The sequence below is a fragment of the Dipodomys spectabilis genome, unplaced genomic scaffold (assembly GCF_019054845.1).
Source record: "Dipodomys spectabilis isolate Male_0828 unplaced genomic scaffold, ASM1905484v1 ptg000239l, whole genome shotgun sequence".
Lineage (NCBI taxonomy): Eukaryota > Metazoa > Chordata > Mammalia > Rodentia > Heteromyidae > Dipodomys > Dipodomys spectabilis.
The window spans coordinates 3,636,353-3,657,606 of NW_024870916.1; the positions used below are offsets into that span (position 1 = coordinate 3,636,353).

General features: G+C 40.4%; 1 pseudogene; it reads left to right on the plus strand.

Moving 5' to 3' along the window:
* Window positions 1-13,615: 13,615 nt before the first annotated feature.
* Window positions 13,616-21,254, plus strand: part of LOC122124526 — a 55,349-nt pseudogene continuing 47,710 nt past the window's right edge.

Here is a 21,254-nt window from a genome sequence, read left to right on the forward strand (position 1 = left end):
GGTGTTACCTAAGTCCTGGGTGCCAGTGATTCCGCTGGATGACTGAGGTCTGACTTAGTGAGCAATGGGGCACCAGGAAAACTCTACGAAGCAAATGGATGGAAACATGGGAAGATATGCATTCAGGTAATTCTTAAGTCTATCTTCTTCCTCCCAATTGTCTTTCTCTCTCTGTGGGGTGAGTTCTTTTTCTTACCAGGTAAACCTGAACATTGTATGGCTTTGTGTGTATACCCATATGCGAATAAGGGTTTTGTAAAATGTCAGCCATCACAACCTTGCTCTTTTTTCTTCTCTTACTATTAGTGAGTTTGTTGGCAGCTTTCATTTTTCTGAGAAAAATGGAATGTTCTAGATATTTTCATGGGATATTTATAGAATTAGGTCGGAATTTATTGTGTTTTTGCTCTAGTGAATTGAGAAACATCTATGTGAATTTATAGGTAGCCTATAGTTAACTTATTTCTACAGTATGGATGAATTTTTGGATACGATATCTTTATGGAAAACCAAAGACATCTTTAAGTACTTTATCTAAATGAGGCAGAAATTGAGAGCACTTCAAATTTTTCAGTTTTAATCAGAATCTTGTACTAATTTGGCATAAAATATTTTTTAAGTGCTGCAATCAATTAATTTCATTTGTAGGAAAAATGACAAAAAGGAATGTCCCTTAGATATAGTGTAAGTTTTTCCTTTTGATTAATTAAGAACATTATGTTTAATTTCAACTAAGGTATTGTGAGAAATACCAAGATATGAGATTCACTTTCTGCCAATAATTAGATTAAATTAGTAGGAAAACTCCTCTGTTTGCAGTAAAAATTGCAATATGATATATAAAAAGTGTGTGGTCAACACATTTGTGTCGTTGTGTAGTTATAGAATTTTAATAAATTTCTTCAAGCACAAGGAAAAGTTTAAGACATGTTAGAGTTTTACACACAGCAAAGAAAATACCAGGTTGTTTTCAACAAATGTTTTCATTTTTCAATTTGTGTGTGTGTGTGTGTGTGTGTGTGTGTGTGTGTGTGTGTGTGTGTGTTGGTACTTGGTCTTCAACTTAGGGTATTGTGCCATGCCAATTTCCAGGGTTTTTTTCTATATGAGTATCATAGACATTGCTGCTTGAAATCCCTTTGAATCTAGAGCCTCAGATCTCAGACTCCTATGTAGCTGGGATTACAGGTGTGAGCCACCAGCATTCTGAGTGATGTTTTTGTCATGTTGTGTGGCAAGTTACCAGAAAATTAATGTTTGCTCACTGAATACCAACTATTGTAGGCTACAAGTTTGAGCTAGTAGTTTGGGTGTGGCTTTTTTGTAGCAGTTGCTCAGTTTCTAGCAGGAGGCCACCAGGCTATAATCTCTCATGAAATGTGTGGACCTCTTCCAAACTTAAAGGATGCCTGGTAGGTTTTAGATCCTCTAGCTGTAAGATTATGGTTTCTGCTGTCTGGACACCTATCATACAGCCACTGTTGTCAGCTGCCAGGTACCCCCATACTTCCTTGACAAACATACCCTCCTTACTGTTTCATTCACTCTGTGTTACTGACTTCTAGAAAGGCCTTAATTTGCACTCACTCCTTGGAAGTAACTCATAAGCACCTCTTGTGGGAACTAATTACATCTGTAGACTTTAAATTTGTTATCTACCAGAGCATATTGTGGGGTTAGCAGAAAATAAAAGACTTCCCAAGCATCTGGGTTTTTGTGCATTGACTTCGGTAGATTATTAGCTATTCATTATTAACTATTTATTAATCTAAGTGTCCTCAATTTCAAACACTGGAAATATTGAGTTGTTGTTTGATTTTAGCTTATCAAGTGTGCAGTTTAAGAAAATGAAAGATAATTCTTTCGATGGAGTAGAAAATCATTTGTGCTACAGTGAATGAAAGGCAGTTAGGAGTGAAACAAATAGATTCAAGAGCTTTGGCAGTGGCTTCAGAGATGGGACAGAAATAAACAGGTTAGACATATTTTTTAAAGAGAACATGTGGGAATGTAGCTTAGTGGTACAAGTGCTTGCCTAGCATGCATGAAGCCCAGGGTTCGATTACTCAGTACCATATAAAGAGAAAAAGCCGGAAGTGGTGTTGTGGCTTAAATGGGAGGGTGCTAGCCTTGAGAAAAAAGAAGCTCAGTGATAGTGCCCAGGCCCTTAGTTTATGCCCAGGACTGCCAAAAAATAAAAAGAGAGAACATGTCAATAATAGATGAGGGAGGGATCCAGAGGCCAAATTCATCACTGAATTTTTCTCCTCTATTTCAAAATCAAGACATCATTCTCAGAGAAACAATGGGGCAAAAAGATGATCCAGAAAGAACATACCTTATGAAGTAATACTAGAATTTTTTAGTGCAACTGTCCTGTAGAGATAATTCATTAAGTATAATTGTGTCATTTTTTCTTTTTTTTATTGTGAAAATACTGTACAGAGGGGTTACAATTACATGGTAAAGATAATGAGTACATTTCTTATCAAGCATTGTAGCCTCCTCCTTTCCCTTCCTATCCCTTCCCATCCTCCCCCCTGCCCCCTCCACCGGTTCCTCCACCCCCCTCTTCCCCACCAAAGTTGTAAAATTCATTTTTCTACATAACGACTTATACATCTCATTGTGTCTTGCAATAGCACAAGAGCTCATTGTAATAGCCCATTGTTATCTAGAGATTTTGTTTGGGTGCTGGTCCTGAAACTTGATCAGAACTCAGTTGTTATTCCTATTTTTCTTCCTCAAGGCTACTACTCTATTACTTAAGCCAAGGTTCCACTTGTGACTTTTTGGTGTTTAAATGAAGATAAGAGTGTCATGGACTTTTCCTGGTTCACCTGGCTTCAAAATATGATCCTCAAATATCAGCATTCTGAGGAGCTAGGATTACAACTGTGACTCACTAGACCCAGAGAAGCAATTTTTTTGAGTGAACGGAATTAAGAATACAGATCATCCAGGAAGATTCACTCTCAGTACTAAATAAATCATCATGACCAATTTCCATGAATACACACACATACACCACACACACACGCACACACACACACACACACACACACACACACACACACACACACACACACACACGGAACTCAGTGGTCTGTATCATCTTTCCCCAAAAGAATAGTGCCTTCTTAAGTGGCAAAGTATGGTGTCACAGGCCCATAATCCCAGCTACTGAGAGGCAGAGGTATAGGAGGATTGGGTTCTGAGGCTGGCTTGAGTGAAGCTAGCACAAGACTCTATATGAAAAGCAAACTGTAAAAGAAAAAAAGGTTGGAGCCTTAGAGGGCTCCAGTGGTAAAATATCGGCCTAGTAAGTGAACGGCCCTCAGTTTTATCCTCAGTTCTATGGAAAAGACAATAAAGTATAGCATCTCATTCCATTTTGTCATGATTTAACAAAATCCCGAAGCTGTATACTTCATACGGAAAAAGAGGTCTATTTCACTCACAATAGTGGTGGCTGGAAATTCTAAATAGCATAGTAGTGCATGGGACAAGGCCTCTAGGTGCATCACATCATATACGATTTTGGAATCATGGCATGTTCTAGAATGAGAGTGAGTAAGGGCTTAGGGTGTTTTTTTTTAATTTTTATTTTATTTTATTTTATTTGTGAACATACTGTACAGAGGGGTTACAATTACATGGGCAGGATAATGCATACATTTCTTACCAAGCATTGCAGCCTCCTCCTTTGTTTACCCTTCACATCCCTTCCCAGCCTCCCCCTCACCTAATCCTCCCCCCCCCCCCCCCACCCCCACACCGACCTTGTAAAGCTCGTTTTCAACATGACAACTTGTACTTCTCATTGTTGCAACAGGTCCACCTGTATCCTTAAATGACTTGTTTTTCCCCATCTCCTCCACAAGTTATAGTGACATCAAATATAGTGAAAGCAGGGGTTATACTGTGGGGGAGGGACATACAAAGCAACAAAGAAATAATCTTATAAATGCGTTAGAAACACATGCATTAATGAAAAAAACATTAAAATATATATCTAAGGGTTCATTTTCCTAACATCACATTGTCTGACCTTTTCCGCTTGACTCATACACATACTAGATATTGCAAATAAGGGAAACCAAGGGACCTATGTTTCTTTGGGCTTGGCTTACTTCACTTAATATAATTTTTTCCAAGTTTTTCCATTTCTTAGGGTGTTTTTTTACAACTGCTAACAGTGATCATGTTAGTCCCTTGAGAGTTAATGAGATGGCATTAATCCATTTATGACAGAATCCTCTATTAAAGGTTCCACCTCCTGACACTGCTACATTGAGAAGTTAAACTTCAGTGTGAGCTTTGATGGTGACAGGCCATTAACAGGCTTCTGGTAGAGACAGGTGAGACCATTGGAAGCCGAGGGCATTCATATAACTAGGAACCCTGGACTGCTGCTTGGATCTCATTGATTCTGGTATTTGCTATATTTGGGACCATATCACAGCCAGGATCCATCGAGTCCATGTCTGTTCCATGTGCCAGCTTCAGTTATGCTGACTGACACAAACTGCTGGACAATAGGGAGGACAAGGATGGAGATGGGCACGAAAATGGAGGTTTGGCGTTCTTCGTGACACTTAATTAACATTATTGATTTATGTAGAAAAAAATCATTAGAAAGCTGAATGTCTACATAGAGCCATGTAATAACTACTGTATAACCCAGAAAGATACCTTGTAGAGCAGTCTGCTTACACATAATGCAGACATTCCTCTGAACACAAAAGAAAAAAAAAAAAAACAAGTTCTGGCCTACAAAATTAATTTTCATTAAATATATGGTTATGGACCAGTACTAGGTCTTGAACTTATGGGCCTTCTTCTTACTTCCACACTTCTAACTGGGATCTATACCTGTCTTTAATATTTTATTAATTTTTTCAAGGATAGATCTAAACACTGACCCTAATTTTTGTCTAAAATAAATTTTGAAAGTTTTCCAGTGAGTGAAGTGTTCTATTTCACTTCGTCATTCTATTATCTTCAAGTTTCTAGTGTTTCTTGGAAATTAAAGACAGGCTCTCGGTAGCATTTAAAAGGAAATCTTTTTTGCCTAGTCCCGGTCTATAATCTTAGATTCTTAGGAAGCTGAGATGAGGAGAATGTTGCCTTAAAGCAAAGGCAGAGAATTCCATGACATATCATCTCCAAAATTGTGTATTTTTTACATATATAATATTATATGATATATTTTATATGTAATATATTTGTGAAATATATACATACTATGTATGTATATATATACTGTGTGTGTGTGTGTGTGTGTGTGTGTGTGTGTGTAGAGCACGTGGGCAGCAAAGATGGCGCTGAGAGGGAGGAGAGTGGGCAGAGCCCGATTTACTGTAGAGCACATGGGCAGCAAAGATGGTGCTGAGAGGGAGGTGAATAGGCAGAGCCCAATTTGCTTTATGTTCAGTGTGTAAACAGACCATGGAAGCTTAGGTGCATGATAGGGTGTGGCCTTGACAATGATTGGTTTCTCTTCCTTTCCTGCCATGCCACCCACTCTTTTTTGCTTTAAAAATGGCTTGCTCTGTGTTAATAAACGAGTTTTCCTGCTTGACGACTCCCCGCTGCGTCTGATTGTCTCCCGGGCTGAGGGAGGCTGGGGAATGGGTCTGTGGCCGGCCGCACTTACCTTTCCTCAGACCCTGTCCATCTTTCGTGGGATAGATGGACGAAGACCTGACATCTGGTGCCCAACGTGGGGCACGAAAGGAAAAGATACCGGCCGAGGCTAAGTGGTCTCTCAGGGTAAGTGAAACCCTTAGTATGGGTAATACTATCTCACAGAAGAAGGAGGAGGAGGCAACATTAGGCTTAGAAGGAGTAAAGGAGGATTAGGACTTGGGAAGTGAGAAAGAAAAGGAATGGGTCAAATTCGACGGAGAATGCACTGAAACATACACAGTGGAAGTCAAAACAAGGGTGAAGGTTACCCCCTCTGATTCAGGTGCCCCTGATGGTCCTAGGCCCCCTCCCTGCGAGAGGGACCTGCAAGACTCGGACCCCTACCGACCTTCCATGGAGGGGCCGAGGGCTGGGGAAGTAACCTACTCGGAGGCCAACCCTGGAAGTAAAGGGCCACCGGAAAGCCTGGACCCTAGGCCACAGAATTCACTTCTCTAAGCGTATCCGGTCACTCTGGCACCAGGAGCTTATAGGTCCTTGGAATGGTATCCATGGGAAGCTAAGGATCTTAAAGAGCTCTGTAAGGCGGTGGCAGAGTACTGCCCAAATTCTCCTTGGGCTCAAACCCTATTACAGGACATTGCTTTTCACCCATGTGTCCCTAGGCTGGATGTGGCCAAAGCTGTCCTTACCAGTTCTCAGTTTATTAAACGGTGTGCTTTCTTTAAGGGGGAATGCAGAGTGAAAGCAGAGAATAACCCGTGATACCTATTATTTATGCCATGTTAACAGAGACGGGGGAAGGGTACTACACTGGTTGTCCAACAGGCCACAATACCCGGCCCATACTGTGACCAGGTGAGGCAGGCAGGACTTGCTGCTTGGTACAAACTGGATGATTGGACTACTGAGTCCCCCATAGCAGGAGTGAGACAAAAACCGGGTAAGCCTCTAGCTGAGTTTGTAGACCAACTCTAACAGAGTATTAACCACAAGCTGCCAGCAGGAAACCTCCGAGATCAGTTTATAAAGCTGCTAGTCTGGGAAAGGATGAATGCAGACCACCACATGGCTTGCAAGGGATTGAGAGAGAGTTCCCTGAGCAGGTGGGTGGTGGCCTCACAGGATGTGGTAATGCAACAGGACCAGTCCCAATCATTAGCTTTAGCTTTACAGGTTCAGACATCTGCTATGACTGAGGCTATTACCCAGGCACTGGAAGCCCAGGGCCGAGGAACTCCAGGACCAATGGGGAGAGGGACTTGTTTTAAATGTGGGCAGGAGAGGCACTTTAAGAGGGACTATTCACAACAATCCCTCCGACAACCGGCCTGGGTGGTCCAAACCGCTCCCTACACCCTCCCCCAGGTGCAGGAAGGGGTACCATTGGAAAAAGGATTATCGATCCAAATTTTTTGTAAATGGGAAGCATTTAAACTAGGGGAGGGGCATCCTCCAGCCCCGTTAGCTCAAGGAGGAACCCCCTCTGCTGTGAGGCCCAGGCAGCCTCGTGGCTGGGTGACTGAGGTCCATTGGACCGTCCCCCTGGTAGAAGGAATCCACCCTAAAATGAGTATTCTCATAGGCAGAAAGAGGTTTCACTGTTTAATTGACACGGGGGCAGATCAAACCATACTCAGGGAGGAGGAAGTACCCTTGGACTTTAAGCTTGCACATGGGCCCCCGATATTGGGGGGTAGGGGGCAACTCCTAGTCCAAAGAGACAGTCGCCCTTATGAAATGGACTAGCCCAGATGGAGAACAGGGAAAGATATGCCCTTTAGTGGCAAAAAACCTCACTGCCAATTTACTAGGGCAAGACACGCTAAGACAAATGGAAGTCGTGGTCACTACAGACCATTGAGCAGCCTATGATGATATCCTGGATGGAGAAGAAGCACAAAGGCTTAAACAGGATCTAGAGGAAGTTAAGGAAAAGGATTTTTTTAACTTTCATAATTACAGAGAAGAACATAGGGGACCCGCTCGGTGCACCCCCAATCCTAAAGGCCACTGTCCCCAGAAGCCCAGAAGCCCTATCTGGGTGGAGCAGTGGCCATTGACCAAACCTAAACTTGTAGCCCTCCATGTTTTTACTGATGGAGGTAAAGCAGGCTCTGCATATGCAGCATTTGAGGAGCAACAAAAGACCCCGAGCCAACAAAGATTTCAACCTTGTCAAGGGTCAGCACAATATAAAGAAATGCAGGCCGTAATTATGGCTCTTCAGGACATTCAAAAACCCTTTAATTTGTATTTTGATAGCCTATATATGATTAACTTGCTTCCTCATATTCCCCAGGCACATAGTAAGCTGAATGAAAACAATATTTCCCCTCTTATGGTTATCCTTAAAGGCCTATTAGAAGGGCGGGAGCCCCTATTCATATTCAGCACTTGAGAGGGCATTCAAAACTTCCTGGGTTTTTATCCCTAGGCAATAATTGGGCAGACCAGTTAGCGACTTGCATGCAAGTATTAATGTTACAAGAGGCTACCTGTTTGCATGATTTAACCCACATTAATTGGAGAGGTGTTCAGCATAGATCTCCTCAGATTCCTGTAAAGGACCTCAAAAGGATATTACATACCTGTAAAACATGCCAGCCCTTCTTAAAAGTACCCCCATTACAACCACCAGGGGTAAATCCCAGAGGCCTTCAACCTAACATCCTCTGGCAAATGGATGTTACTCATCTCCAAGCTTTAGGCAAGTTTAAATATATCTTTGTCTCTATAGATTCTACTCAGGAGCATGGTGGCCCACATCATATACAGGAGAAAGAACTAAACATTCATAAGCACATTTTCTTCAATGCTTTGCCACCTTGGGTCTACCAGCACAAGTTAAAACCCATAATGGACCCTGTTTTGTTAGTAAAGCAATGTCAGAGTTTTTTGACAAATGGCACATTAAATATTACAGGAATTCCTTATAATCCCCAAGGCCAAGAAATTATAGAAAGAAATCACCAATGTCTTAAGGAGCAATTATTAAAACAAAAAGGGGGAGTTAGCCCCCATATACAGTTACAGATAGTTTTGCTTACCGTTAACATTTTAAATTTTTCAAAAGGGGCAACTGAATCCAGATTACGGAAGCAATGGGGACAACTAAACTCTAAGCCCCAAGTGAAAGTCAGGTGGAAGGACCCCTGACACAAAAATGGAGAAGACCTGACCCCCTAGTTACTATGGGCAGGGGATTTGGATTCTTTTTTCCCATAGGGGAGACAGCCCCCATTTGGATCCCTGCCAGGAACCTTAAGTTTTTACCAATCTCCTCTATACAGTAGGATGCCTAAGGATAAGCTAACCAACAAGGAAAGAAAAATGGTTAATGGTGGCCGAGGCTTGTGTTTAAAAGAGAAAAGCCAGAAAGATAACTACTAACCATCCCCAAGGGCAACCAGCCCTTGAGAAGCTCTTGTGTTCTCTAACAATTGCAGTTGTTGATACTCCAGCTGTTGGCTGTCCTGGCCCTCCCAGTTTTGGCAGTGGCCCTATGGAATCTGCATCAACCTCAATGGGTGACCCGGGCAATGATCAGCACTGGCAATGCAGAAATCATCAATAGCACCACAAGAGAAGCTGTCCCTTCGACCTGGTGGCCTGACCTTCATTTTGATACATAATGACCTATGTCATTATGTATCGACTGTTTAATATTTCTGTAGGAGCCAATTATTTTAATGTTACCTGCTGTAATTATTCTTTTACTAATTGCTCGTATAGCAGCATTATTGAATCCATACTTATTGCTAAACAACCACTTTTTGTTATGCTTCCAGTTTAGGTCTTTTTCAACCCCACAGGCAAATAGCTGGATTAGAACAAGACCCCCCTCTGGACTCTGAAGTGGCAAAGACTGCTATCCCATCCTTGACTAATGTAAAAGGACTGCTAATGACATTTTTTGGCCTGGTAATGCTTTTGCTGATGGTTTTTCTATGACTTCCTTGCAAAACTCTTATGAGCTTAGCCAGCCAGTTACATAAGATAAAGCTCCAAGTGAATAAATTTCCCCGAGAGGAATCGCAGCCAGAGATGGATAAGAGGGGGGTGTCAGTCTGACCAACCTAAGACAGGGCCTTCAGCTTCGCTTTGAAGAAGTTCCCAATGATGGGTAAGGCAGACAAGGTGGTCCACCCAACCTAAGACAGGTGGGTTCGCTTCTTTAAACAAAGACTGGGGAGATGTTGGGAGCCTTTGGGAGCTGACAGTAAAGCTCAAAGGTCATTTTGACCCCTGTGCTTGCTTAAAGGTACGTACAAGGAACTGTCTTACTTAAAAGACACAAGTTGCCCAGGATTCCTTTGCTATGTCTGCAGAATTTGTTTTAAATTTTCCTTGTTTTTCTGGACTATAGTAGAATGGCCTGAGTGTGGGGTCCCACGAGGATGCACCATGCCGCATGTGTGGAACTCCCAATACCCAAGCTGCTCCCATATTCTGAAGAGGATGACCTTACGAGATACTGACTTTTATATATGCCAAGGAATTAATTGAACTGCTTCAGACATTTCTGTGGTGGGACTGTTTATTACTGTGCTAGGTGGGGATGTGAGGTAACTGGGATGGGCCCTTAGATCATGCACAAGGGCCCTCCCTATCCTTATCTGGCAAATCTCGCCCCCCAGACTTGCCTTGAACCCCCTGCATAGCCAATGCTATCCTTACCAATGTAATCCTGTTAAAATAACCTTTACAGTGGAGGGGAAAGGATAACTAACTGGGAGGTGGGTCTGCATTAAAACAAAAAAGGGGGAATCTGTAGAGCACATGGGCAGCAAAGATGGCGCTGAGAGGGAGTTGAGTGGGCAGAGTCCAATTTGCTTTATGTCCAGTGTGTAAACAGCCCGTGGAAGCTTAGGTGCATGATAGGGTGTGACCTTGACAGTGACTTGTTCCTCTTCCTCCCCTGCCATGCCACCCACTCTTTTTCTGCTTTAAAATGGCTTGCTCTGTGTTAATAAATGAGTTTTCCTGCTTGACAACTCCCTGCTGCATCTGATTGTCTCCAGGGCTGAGGGAGAATGAGGAACGGGTGAGAGGCCGCACTTACCTTTCCTCGTACTCCGTCCCTCTTTCGCTGGACAGATGAAGACCCGACATATATATATATGTGCATGTGTGTGTGTTTGTGTGTATGTGTGTGTATACCTCACAAATTAAGCCAGGTTCAGTAACTGAAAGATTCAATAAGTAAACTTGAAAAAAACGAAGAACTGAAAGATTTCCTCCCATATCCATCCTTTCTTTAAATATTATGTGGGTTGTAGTCTAAAAAGGAAAACCAAAAAGGAAAACCTTATTTTTGATACGTCCTAGACCTTTTTTCTCCAATATTTAAAGTACTAAAACACCTACCTGGACAATGGGTATTGTCCATGTCATCCAAAATGATGAATGATTGTTAGATGAACTGTCCAAGTCTGTAGATAAGGATTCAAGCTGGAATTCCCCAGTGTGAAATTGAATTGAAGACCTGGGTACTGTTGTTTTATTATGGAAGGGCTCTGAACCCTTTCTCTTGAAAAAACTTTCTTTGTAATCTGTGAATGTTATTTTTAGGCCTGCACACAGCATCATATTCTGCAAATAGTGGTAGGTATACTGCTAGCAACTCTCCTCCAATCCTGTCTCTTATTTGAGATAGAATTTGTGATCTTATTGTCCAGCTATCCAAAGGGAAGGACTTTGTCCTCTTACCAGCATCTCCCATTGTTCCTCAGGAAGAAAGAGGAACTAAACTAAACCATAGATTCATGGTGTGTGATCATACTGGAACAGGAGTTCTTCTGCAGGAAGCAGAGGAGAATGGAAGGAAGAGTGGCACTTCTCTTCAGTATTGTTGGTTTGTCATCATAGGACAATTGAAATTCCAATGACAGGCAGGAAGTCAGGTTTTCCATTGTAGAGGAACAGGAAAGGTGTAAATTTCTACATGAGATGGACGTACTGGAACAATTGTAGGCATTGACTTAATTTTGCTGCTGGCATTCTAGTTTAAGTCATTTTTAATAAAAAAAAAATAGATGGCCGTGATTTCATTGAATGTCCTGTCCAATATTGATTTGTGGGTATCAAGCAGGCTGTAACTCATGTCACACATGAGTGCAAGAATAATAGGGTTCAGCTCATTACATAGTGGTTCATCAGGATATAAGAAATATTCCTCGACTTGGTTGAGCTAAACTCCATTATTTGTTCTATACTCTGCCTATGCTTTGAGTCTGCAGTTTACAGTTTCAAGATGATATTTTGTCCTTTTGGAGACAGGTGAATGGAGCAATATACGTGACCTCCAAGACAATTATCTGTATCTGGCTAAAATTCATATATTCAAATGGGAAATTTGCCATCTCCATAAAATACAAAAGATGACTCCCAAGCACCAGATGTCTACTTTGCAGCCATTGTGGTTTTCATGCAGGAATATTTTGGGGGGGGGGTCCAATCGTGGGGTCTGAACTCTGGACCTGGGCTCTGTTCCTCAGCTCTTCAGCTAAAGGCTAGCACTCTACCACTTGAGTCAGAGCACCACTTCCGGCTTTTTTTTCTGCTTATGTGGTGATGAGGAATTGAACCCAGGGCCTCATGCATGCAAAGCAAGCGCTCTACCACTGAGCCACCTTCCCAGCCCTGCAGGAATATTTTATAGGGACAAAATCAAGGTACCAAATATGTCCTTAAGCAACCACCCTTGGGTAATCCTTGTGCTTATGCCAAAGTCATTGACCTTCACATTGCATTTGTCATCCAACAGGATGCTATTGGGTTTAAGGTCTCAGTGTGCATTTCTATTTTTGTTAAAGTAATGCACAGTACACACAGTCTGTTTGAACAACCTAATTATTGAATAGGCGGTATGATTTTCACATTTATCTCAGGAGGTCTCTGGGTGGCCAGTTCCATTACCAAGTATTGGTGCTCATCCTTCTCCCTCACCTGGTACGACCTGATCATGTGTCTGTGATGGAAAGTCTTAATAATATCCATCTCAATTTTGATCTGACAATTGTTGAACTCTCCCTTCACTACCATCTTGAGGTTTATGAGGTGGTGCTAGGTCAAATTTACATTTGGATAGCTACCATAGCAAATGATCTCCTTCATACTGTATTGTTCACTGAAAACCTCTTCCGTCCATAGCCAATGATTGCATTCACACTGTATTATTCAATGAAAATCTCATCCTGCCATAGCCAATGATCTTCTTCATAATGTATTGCTCAATTAAGGTCTCCTCCTCTAAAGAGTTTGAGGATAATTCACTGTGTTCTCCCATCTTTCTGCTAGGATGGCAAAGAGTAAATCTACCTAAACTTGGCTAAGAAAATAAAAACCCCAGAGCAATAACCAAAAGGAAATACCCAAACCCAAACAACACAAAGTTCCCACTGCCCCCAAAAAGTACGCGCGTGCGCGCACACACACACACACACACACACACACACACACACACAAACACACACAATTGTCAACGTAGCACTGAGTCAAGCAGGTCACCAGGAACTTCCAGCACTGTAATAGATTGCAGAGACTGTTCACAATGGCTGCAATAGATCAATCACAGCTTGGCATGAGCCAACTGGCTCTTTTGGTCTTGAGCCTGGAGGACTACTGCCAAGGTTTCCACAGGGATGCGAGGGTAGAATAGGATGCCACTGCTGCTGCCATTGCAGTGTTGCAAGAAGTACAAGGGAATCAGCCAATGCCTTCTGTCCTTGGTGGCTGCCAGGTCCTAGTGTTTGCTCCCAGGGGGACATCAGCCAGTAGACTTTGTCCTTGAGTACAACCCATTTCCTTAGGCCTGATCCTGCTAGATCCCTGGCCATATGCAAGAACCAAACATATACCCACCAGTGGCTTCCATTCACCACATGTGTAGGTTTTGGAGCTTGCTCCAACACTCAAATAACAAAGTAGATTCCTATGTATTTCTAGGAGAAAGGGATGCATGACAGTGTCCAACTGGGAAACTCTCACTAAAGTGGATCCAGATATTTTTGAAGGTAAGTAGTATTAGCCTCCTATAAAATGACTATTGCCAAGATGAATCCTCTGTAGAAATAAGTTTTTCCTTTTCAGTATTTACTAATACTATACATCCATGTATTAATGACAACACATTACAACTTTAATATAAATTAAGCATGTTTTCTATTCAACTCAGTGAATTTTGACAACTATTTAAATATGTAATGCTAAGAGTCCTCTTATACATCAATAAACTGGCACTTTTTTCATTTACATTAAAATGCAAAGAAACTAAGACCAAGAACATTTTTGGCTTAGGTGGGTCATGGAAGCTGCTGTTTTCTTACTTATAAATTAAATCCAGTAGGATGCTACATGGCATTCATAATCTGAAAAGCTGCTCTAACTTTTGGCTTTTAAAAACCTCTTCAATTCACTCAAGATATTCAAGGACTTTTTTTTATACCTGGAGTGCCTGGTATAAAAAAAAATAGTGGTATCGTTTCAGAATCTTCTGATAATGTAGCAAAATTCCCTATTCCATACAGCACCATGGAGTGGGTTACTAACATCTATAGGAGTGAGAGAAAAGAGAGCATCATCATACCCCATGATAGTTTCTTATCAGATAGTTTACAGCAGAAACCTTGAAATCCATAAGTTATTGTGTTGATATGTTCAAAGTGAAGGACAAGGGATGGAGTAGGGGCTTATGTGGTTGAACCCCTTCCTAGCAAATTGGAGGTCCTCAGCTTGAATTCTCCGACTGCCAAATCCATCAGTCTTTCCTACAGCTAGAGAAAGAGTACATCCTTTAGAGAAAGAGATATATCTGGGTGTTTCAATGCCATTGTGATGCTATAACAAAACTCCAGGTCCCAATAGCTTAGAGCAAGGTATTTGTAGTAAACAGACATTCTGAAGGACAAGATCTAGAACCTAGAAAATTCAAGATACAGAGAGGTCAGCTTCACCAGGTTTAATGTGCTCACTTTTTGCTGCGTCCTCATATGGTAGAAAGGCTAGAAACTTATTTTAAAGAAAACAATATAGTTGACAGACTTCTTTCCACCATCCAGATGAAGTTTAATTTGTTTCAGATCTCTATTTTTTTCTTCTCTCATGGTCCTCCTCCTCCTCCTGTTTATTTGTTGTGCTTTTTTTAGCTGACTGGTCTTGAACATTGGAACCACCAAAGAAATGGAAGTTTGGATTCCAAGTACGTACCACCAAAATCATCTGCTGCTACTTCTATTTTGGAAGTAAACCACTTACCTGCCCCGAACCCTGTGCTTTATTGTCCTTCATGTATTATGTTTTTAAATTTTTGGTCTGTTTCCAATTTTGCAGGAGATTTATCAAGGACCCTTCACAGATAATAGGCAAATATTCTACCACTCAGCTACAAATTCCTTGCATAGATTTTATTTCTTCATTGGTTGACTTCATGTTAAACCAACTTACTGAATAGTTCTTGGTGTATACCTGTAAACATGTTTGAATTTTTATGTAGACTACCATGTCATCTTGCTCACAAATTACAGTGTTTTCTTTCCATTGTGATCTTCTTCTTCTTCTTCTTCTTCTTCTTCTTCTTCTTCTTCTTCTTCTTCTTCTTCTTCTTCTTCTTCTTCTTCTTCTTCTTCTTCTTCTTCTTCTTCTTCTTCTTCTTCTTCTTCTTCTTCGTTAAAACATCAAATGTGTCATCGAATTCCATCACTGAAAACAAATTTATCTCTTGATTTCATCAGAAATACCTCAGCTAATTTTTAAAAAACAGTGTGTGTGTTTGATAGATATTCTACATAAGCTAAAGCTATTTTCCTTCAGTTTCAGAGTTTTCAGAAATATTAAAATATTAAATACTTTTGTGTCATCATCTGTTCAGATGAATATATGGGATTTCTTTGTTACTCAGTATGATAAATTGCATTAGGTTTTCTAAATTTTAACTATGTAAGTAGGGTTGCAGCTTGGTGTTAGAATAACTTGATTACCATGTGTAAATCCAGTGTTAAATCTTCAGGAAAACACACGCATAGGAAAGAGGGAAAAAGGATAAATGTAAACGGTCCTTCATTTCTGATACATATTTTCTTTTGTTTAGGATTTTTTGCCTTTCTCTTCATGAATAAAATTACTATAAATACATTCTCATTTTGTCATGGGGATTATAAAGTTAATTAGGAGGTGTTTCTTCTTTTTAAAAATTTCTGCAGTAGTCAAATAAGAGATATATAGTATATGTATGAGTCAAGCGGAAAAGGTCAGATAATGTGATGTTAGGAAAACGAACCCTTAAATATGTATTTTAATGTTTTTTCTCTCATGCATGTGTTTCTAATGCATTTATAAGATTATTTCTTTGTTGCTTGTATGTCCCTCCCCCACAGTATAACCCCCGCTTTCACTATATTTGATGTCAGCATAACTTGTGGAGGAGATGGGGACAAACAAGTCGTTTAAGGATTCAGGTGGACCTGTTGCAACAATGAGAAGTACAAAATGTCATGTCAAAAACGAGCTTTACAATGTCGGTGTGGGGGGGGGGGGAAGGGGAGAAGGATTGGGTAGGGGGGAGGGGGGAGGCTGGGAAGGGAGGTGAAGGGTAAACAAAGGAGTAGGCTGCAATGCTTGGTAAGAAATGTATGCATTATCCTGCCCATGTAATTGTAACCCCTCTGTACAGTATGTTCTCAAATAAAATAAAATAAAATTTAAAAAAATAAAAAATAAAAATTTCTGCAGTAGTCAAATAAGAGATATATTGGGTGAGGTGGCATATACCAATTATTCCAGCTATTCAGGAGGTAAAAACAGGAGGATCACAAGTAGAAGACTAACCTGAGCTAAGCATGGCCTATCCTCACAAAAAATAAATAAAAAGAAAAAAAAACAAAAAAGAAATGAAAACTACCAACCAAACAAATTAAAAAACACCATATGAATAAAAAGGCTCGAGGCATACTCAAGTAGTAAAAGACTTGTTTACAATGGGCAATTTTCCGGGTTTGACACCTAACAATAAGGAAAAAAAGAAGGTATTTTCTTTGACACAATTGACCATGAAATATTTGGTTGGAGTTGTTTATTCTCCCTTTCATCTTTTTCCTTTCCCTTTCTTTTATTTTTGAGACGTACTTTTGGTATAACCTATATAACAACTTTCAATCCTCCAATTTAGCCTCCTAAGAGTTGAAATTACATGCATATGTTATCACACCTGGCCTTTTTGGCATTTTTTACAATAAATTGTGTTGGCATAAGTTTAGTATACAGAAAAGTTCAAATGTAGTAAACATTTTGTATGTCCCCTCATTCTCCTACTGTTAATGGAATGTACCAGCAGTATGTAACCACTGGATGTTTGTAAAATAAAAAAGCAACATTGGTCTTCTATTGTTAAATAAATTGCAACCTTTACTTCATTTTGCCAATTTTTGTAACACTTTTTTGTCCTTTTCTAGTATCCACTACTTTGCTTTTGCCTCTGGCTTTCTCCTTTCTTCATGTTACCTAATCAGCTCTTCCATTAATGAGGAAAATTAAAAGTAGGTTAAAAATCACCACTTGCCAGGCACCAGTGGCTCATTGTTTGTAATCATAGGTATTTAGGAAGCTGAGATCTGAGGATCACTGTACAAAGCCAGAATGAGCAAGACAGTGGAAAACTCATGATAAAAAATGGCATTTAAAAGATAACCCAAGGGCTTGGAATGTGGCTTAGAGGTAGTGTGCTTGCCTAACATTTATGAAGGCTTGAGTTTGATTCCACAGTGCCACTTAAACAGAAAAAGCTGGAAGTAATGCCGTGGCTTAAGTGTTTGTCACAGATGTGCAGGCAAAGGAACATAATACAGGGCTGGTGGGAATGTGAACTTGTTGAACCACACTAAAAATCAAACAAACAAACTAGGACTACCCTGTGGTCCAGAATACCAGTTTGGGGCATTTACCCAAAGGACTACAAATCAGGATAAAGGAAGGCCACCCATATAACAGTTTATTGTCAAGGTATAGATATAGCACAAATGCCTTCAATAAATGAATGGATCAAGAAAATATGGTATATATACACAGAGGATTTTTACTCTTAGATTAGATTTTTACATCATTTGTAAAGTAGTGGATAGACCTGGAACAATTTTTGTGAAGTCAGGATGCATGTTTTCTCTCACATGTGGAAGATAGGTCCACTTTTTAAATATACAAGTAAACACATAAAGGTTTTGTGCACATATACATAAACATATTGCACAAAGTACAGTAAATGTAAGAAAGACTTTAAATGTTGTAATTAATTGGAAAAACTAACAGTACAATAAAATGAGTATGAAGAAACTGAAAATTCAAAAGTGGGGAGCAGGTGAATGAAGTCATATTTTTCAATGCATATCCAATGAAACTAGGAAAATTGAAGGGAAGGAATTGAGTTTCATGGATGGGGGAGATGATGAGAAAAGTGTCATTGATCGGGATTCAATGTACTTATAAATAAATATGTAATTACTATAATAATGCCTGAGCTTCCCACTTATGATTTCCATATTCACACTTCTGGGAAGCCATCCTCCTTCCAAACCACCAGGAACCACCTCATCTTACTTAGAAAGGGTAGCACTTTACAGTCTCTGTGAACCAAGGAATTGTAAGAAGATCAAATTAATGCTGTCCATATATCCCAAGCCATCAATATAAGGCCAGACACCATGAAACAATTACAAGAAGTGGCAGGGGAATCACCATGGCTCCTAGAACACAGGTCCAAACTTTCTAAGTAAAGATCCAGAATTACAACAAATCAAAGAAAGACTAGATAAATAGTATTGGATGAAACTTAAACGTTTCTGCCTGGTAAAGGACATAACAAGCTAAATAGAAAACCCACTGAATGGGAGAAGAATTTTTTGAGCTTTGCATCAGACAAAGGCCTAATAGAAAAAATATACATACAGCACAAAAAATTAGCCCCCAAGAAACCCTCAAATAACACCCCAATTACACCCCATTACTAAATGAAGTAATGCCCTAAAGAGAGACTTCTCAGAAGAAGTAAGAATGGCCACTTGATACATGAAGAAATGTTCAACAAATCTGAACATATAAGTAATGTAAACCAAAACAACACTGTAATTCCACCTCACCCCAGTAAGGAAGGCCAATAAAAATGTTTTTTAAAGTGATTAGCAACAAATGATGTCATGGATGTGGCCAAAGGGAGCTCTATCACTGTTAGTGAGAATATAAATTGTTCAACCAGTCTGGAGGCTGAGATGTGAGTATTGTGGTTTGAAGCCAACTTGGGCAGAAAAGTCAGTGTGTTTCTTATATCCAATTGGACATCAAAAAGCCAAAGTAGAGCTGTGATTCAAATGGGTAAAGTGGCAGCTTTCATTACAAAATCTCAGGGACATTACACATATCCTGTGTTCAAGCTCCAGTGTGTGTGTGGGGGGTATGTGTGTGTATGAGAGAGTGTGTGCTCGCGCGTGCACACAGGTGTACACCCACCCTAGTGATTTCCTACCTGAATCACATATTTTTGTCTATTTAAATTATTAAGAGAACAAGGTTTATATGTCCTGTGGGGTATTTTTGTGTCTCTGTGTATGTATGTGACTATCTGCTGTAGGTGTGTGTGTCGGTGTATGCATCTGTTTGTGCATTTACTTTTTATCTTGCTTATTCTCCAGCTGGGTTAACAATATTGGCAGACTTGAAAGGTGGACACTACTGTTTAACGTTAAGACAATTTTCCAAGATTCTTTTTCAACAAGTTACATTTGAATTGTCCACTGAAGGACAGAGAGTGTGGGGAAAGAGAGAGGGATAGAAAGTGGACTTGTAAATCTAAGACTGCAACAGTCATATTCCAGAACAAGTCTGTAGAAAGAGGTATAAACTAGATCCAGTGTTGTATCTTCTGTCAGCTATCTGTAAGAAAGCCCCCAGTTGGCCACAGTTGTGGATTGTAGGAAAAAAGACAATTCGGTAAAAAAAAAAAAAAAATTCAAATGTTCTGAGACATTTACACAAGTTCTGGACATCACTTCCACTTGAGCTGCTGCTGTTGTGCAGGCCCAGTATTTGATCTGAAGCAAAACTTGCCATTACAAAGGTTAAGCCCCAATGTCTAGTAATCTCTGAAAATCCTGTGTAACTCCTTAGTCCTCATAGCTGATACTGTGACCTATTGGGAAAGGCAGAGAGCGGACTTCCAGCTATTGAAGATTTCTTCCTTGGTGAATTAGGAGCTATCACCTTCAGTCATGTGGTTCCAGCACAGACTTGGCTCAGGGCTATGAACCTGAGTGTAGAAGTTTCAATCTCTATAGTGTGAAAGGAAATTTGGCCTTGTTCTAAGCTAGCAGTTTGGTGGACCTCTGGTAGCTGTGGACAATAAGTCTCCTTTTGTGAACATTTACTTTAGATGTAGGAATTCCTAACTAACTAGTAGCAGTGGTCACCCCAGGTTGGAACAAGAGAGCCACAGTAGAGGGACAGGGGTAAAGCTCACACTATCTGCCATTTTGTGCTTCTTGAATTGACAGGTTCTGCATGCATTTTAGTAATTCAAGAATAAAAATTAACATTACATATAGATTTTTTAAATTGCCTCTTTGTTTTCCAATCTACAAGATTATTTTTCTAAGGGAGCATTGTGAGAATCAAGGAGTCAAAAACCCCCACTATTAACCAAATGTGAGACCTACAGTAAGTCTTTGCCCTTTTGACCTCAGTTAATGTATCTTCTAAATATCTTCCTGCTGTCCTCTGGAAATTCTATGGAGCCAACCTTATGTGTCAGATGAACGTATGGCCAAAAGGACAAAACTGTCCTTCCTGTGCCAAAGATTAGGTGGGGTTGGGGTGAGGCCAGGCCAGGCCAGGCCATGGGGGACAGTGCTAGGATAGCAAAACCTGCATCCCTCCAGATCAGGCCAGTAGCCAACAATGGCATGTGATCCACATCATCTTTTCTCCAACTTGTTGGTCAAACTCCTGTGAGTCCCTGCTCCAAAGTGCTGACTGTAGGATCTGGTCCCTGAGAGGCATTCATTGAACTTCTCTACAGTTCGTGGTCCACTTTACATAATGAAGACTGCTGCCAAATATGTGTGTTTGTATGTATACAGAATGTTATACTTAACACTATGTCCTGATATTCTTATGAGAATTTTTTGCTTAATCCATGTAAAAAAAACTAGTGCCAAAATACACAAAAAGTGTCAGCTAATATTCCCAGGCATGGGTTAGTATTAACACTAGCATTAGTATAAATCAGAGCACATAGAAGGACCCATCTGATCTACCAGTTGAGAATATGGGTATCATTTCCTCCTCTGCTGCATTTCAGGCAGTGAAAGACAAATCTTTTCAGTAGACTTGGGGAAGAAGGAGTAAACACCTGTGAGACCAAAAGAAGCCCCATGCTGGCATATGAGTACTGTCACACACACACACACACACACACACACACACACACACACACACACACACACACACACTTGTGGGTCCATCAGTATTCTCAAGCATCTCCCCTGATCTGTGAACTCTATACAGCAAAGGCTAGAATTGGGTGGAAACAGGATTAGAGCAGCTTGTCCACACTTCACCAG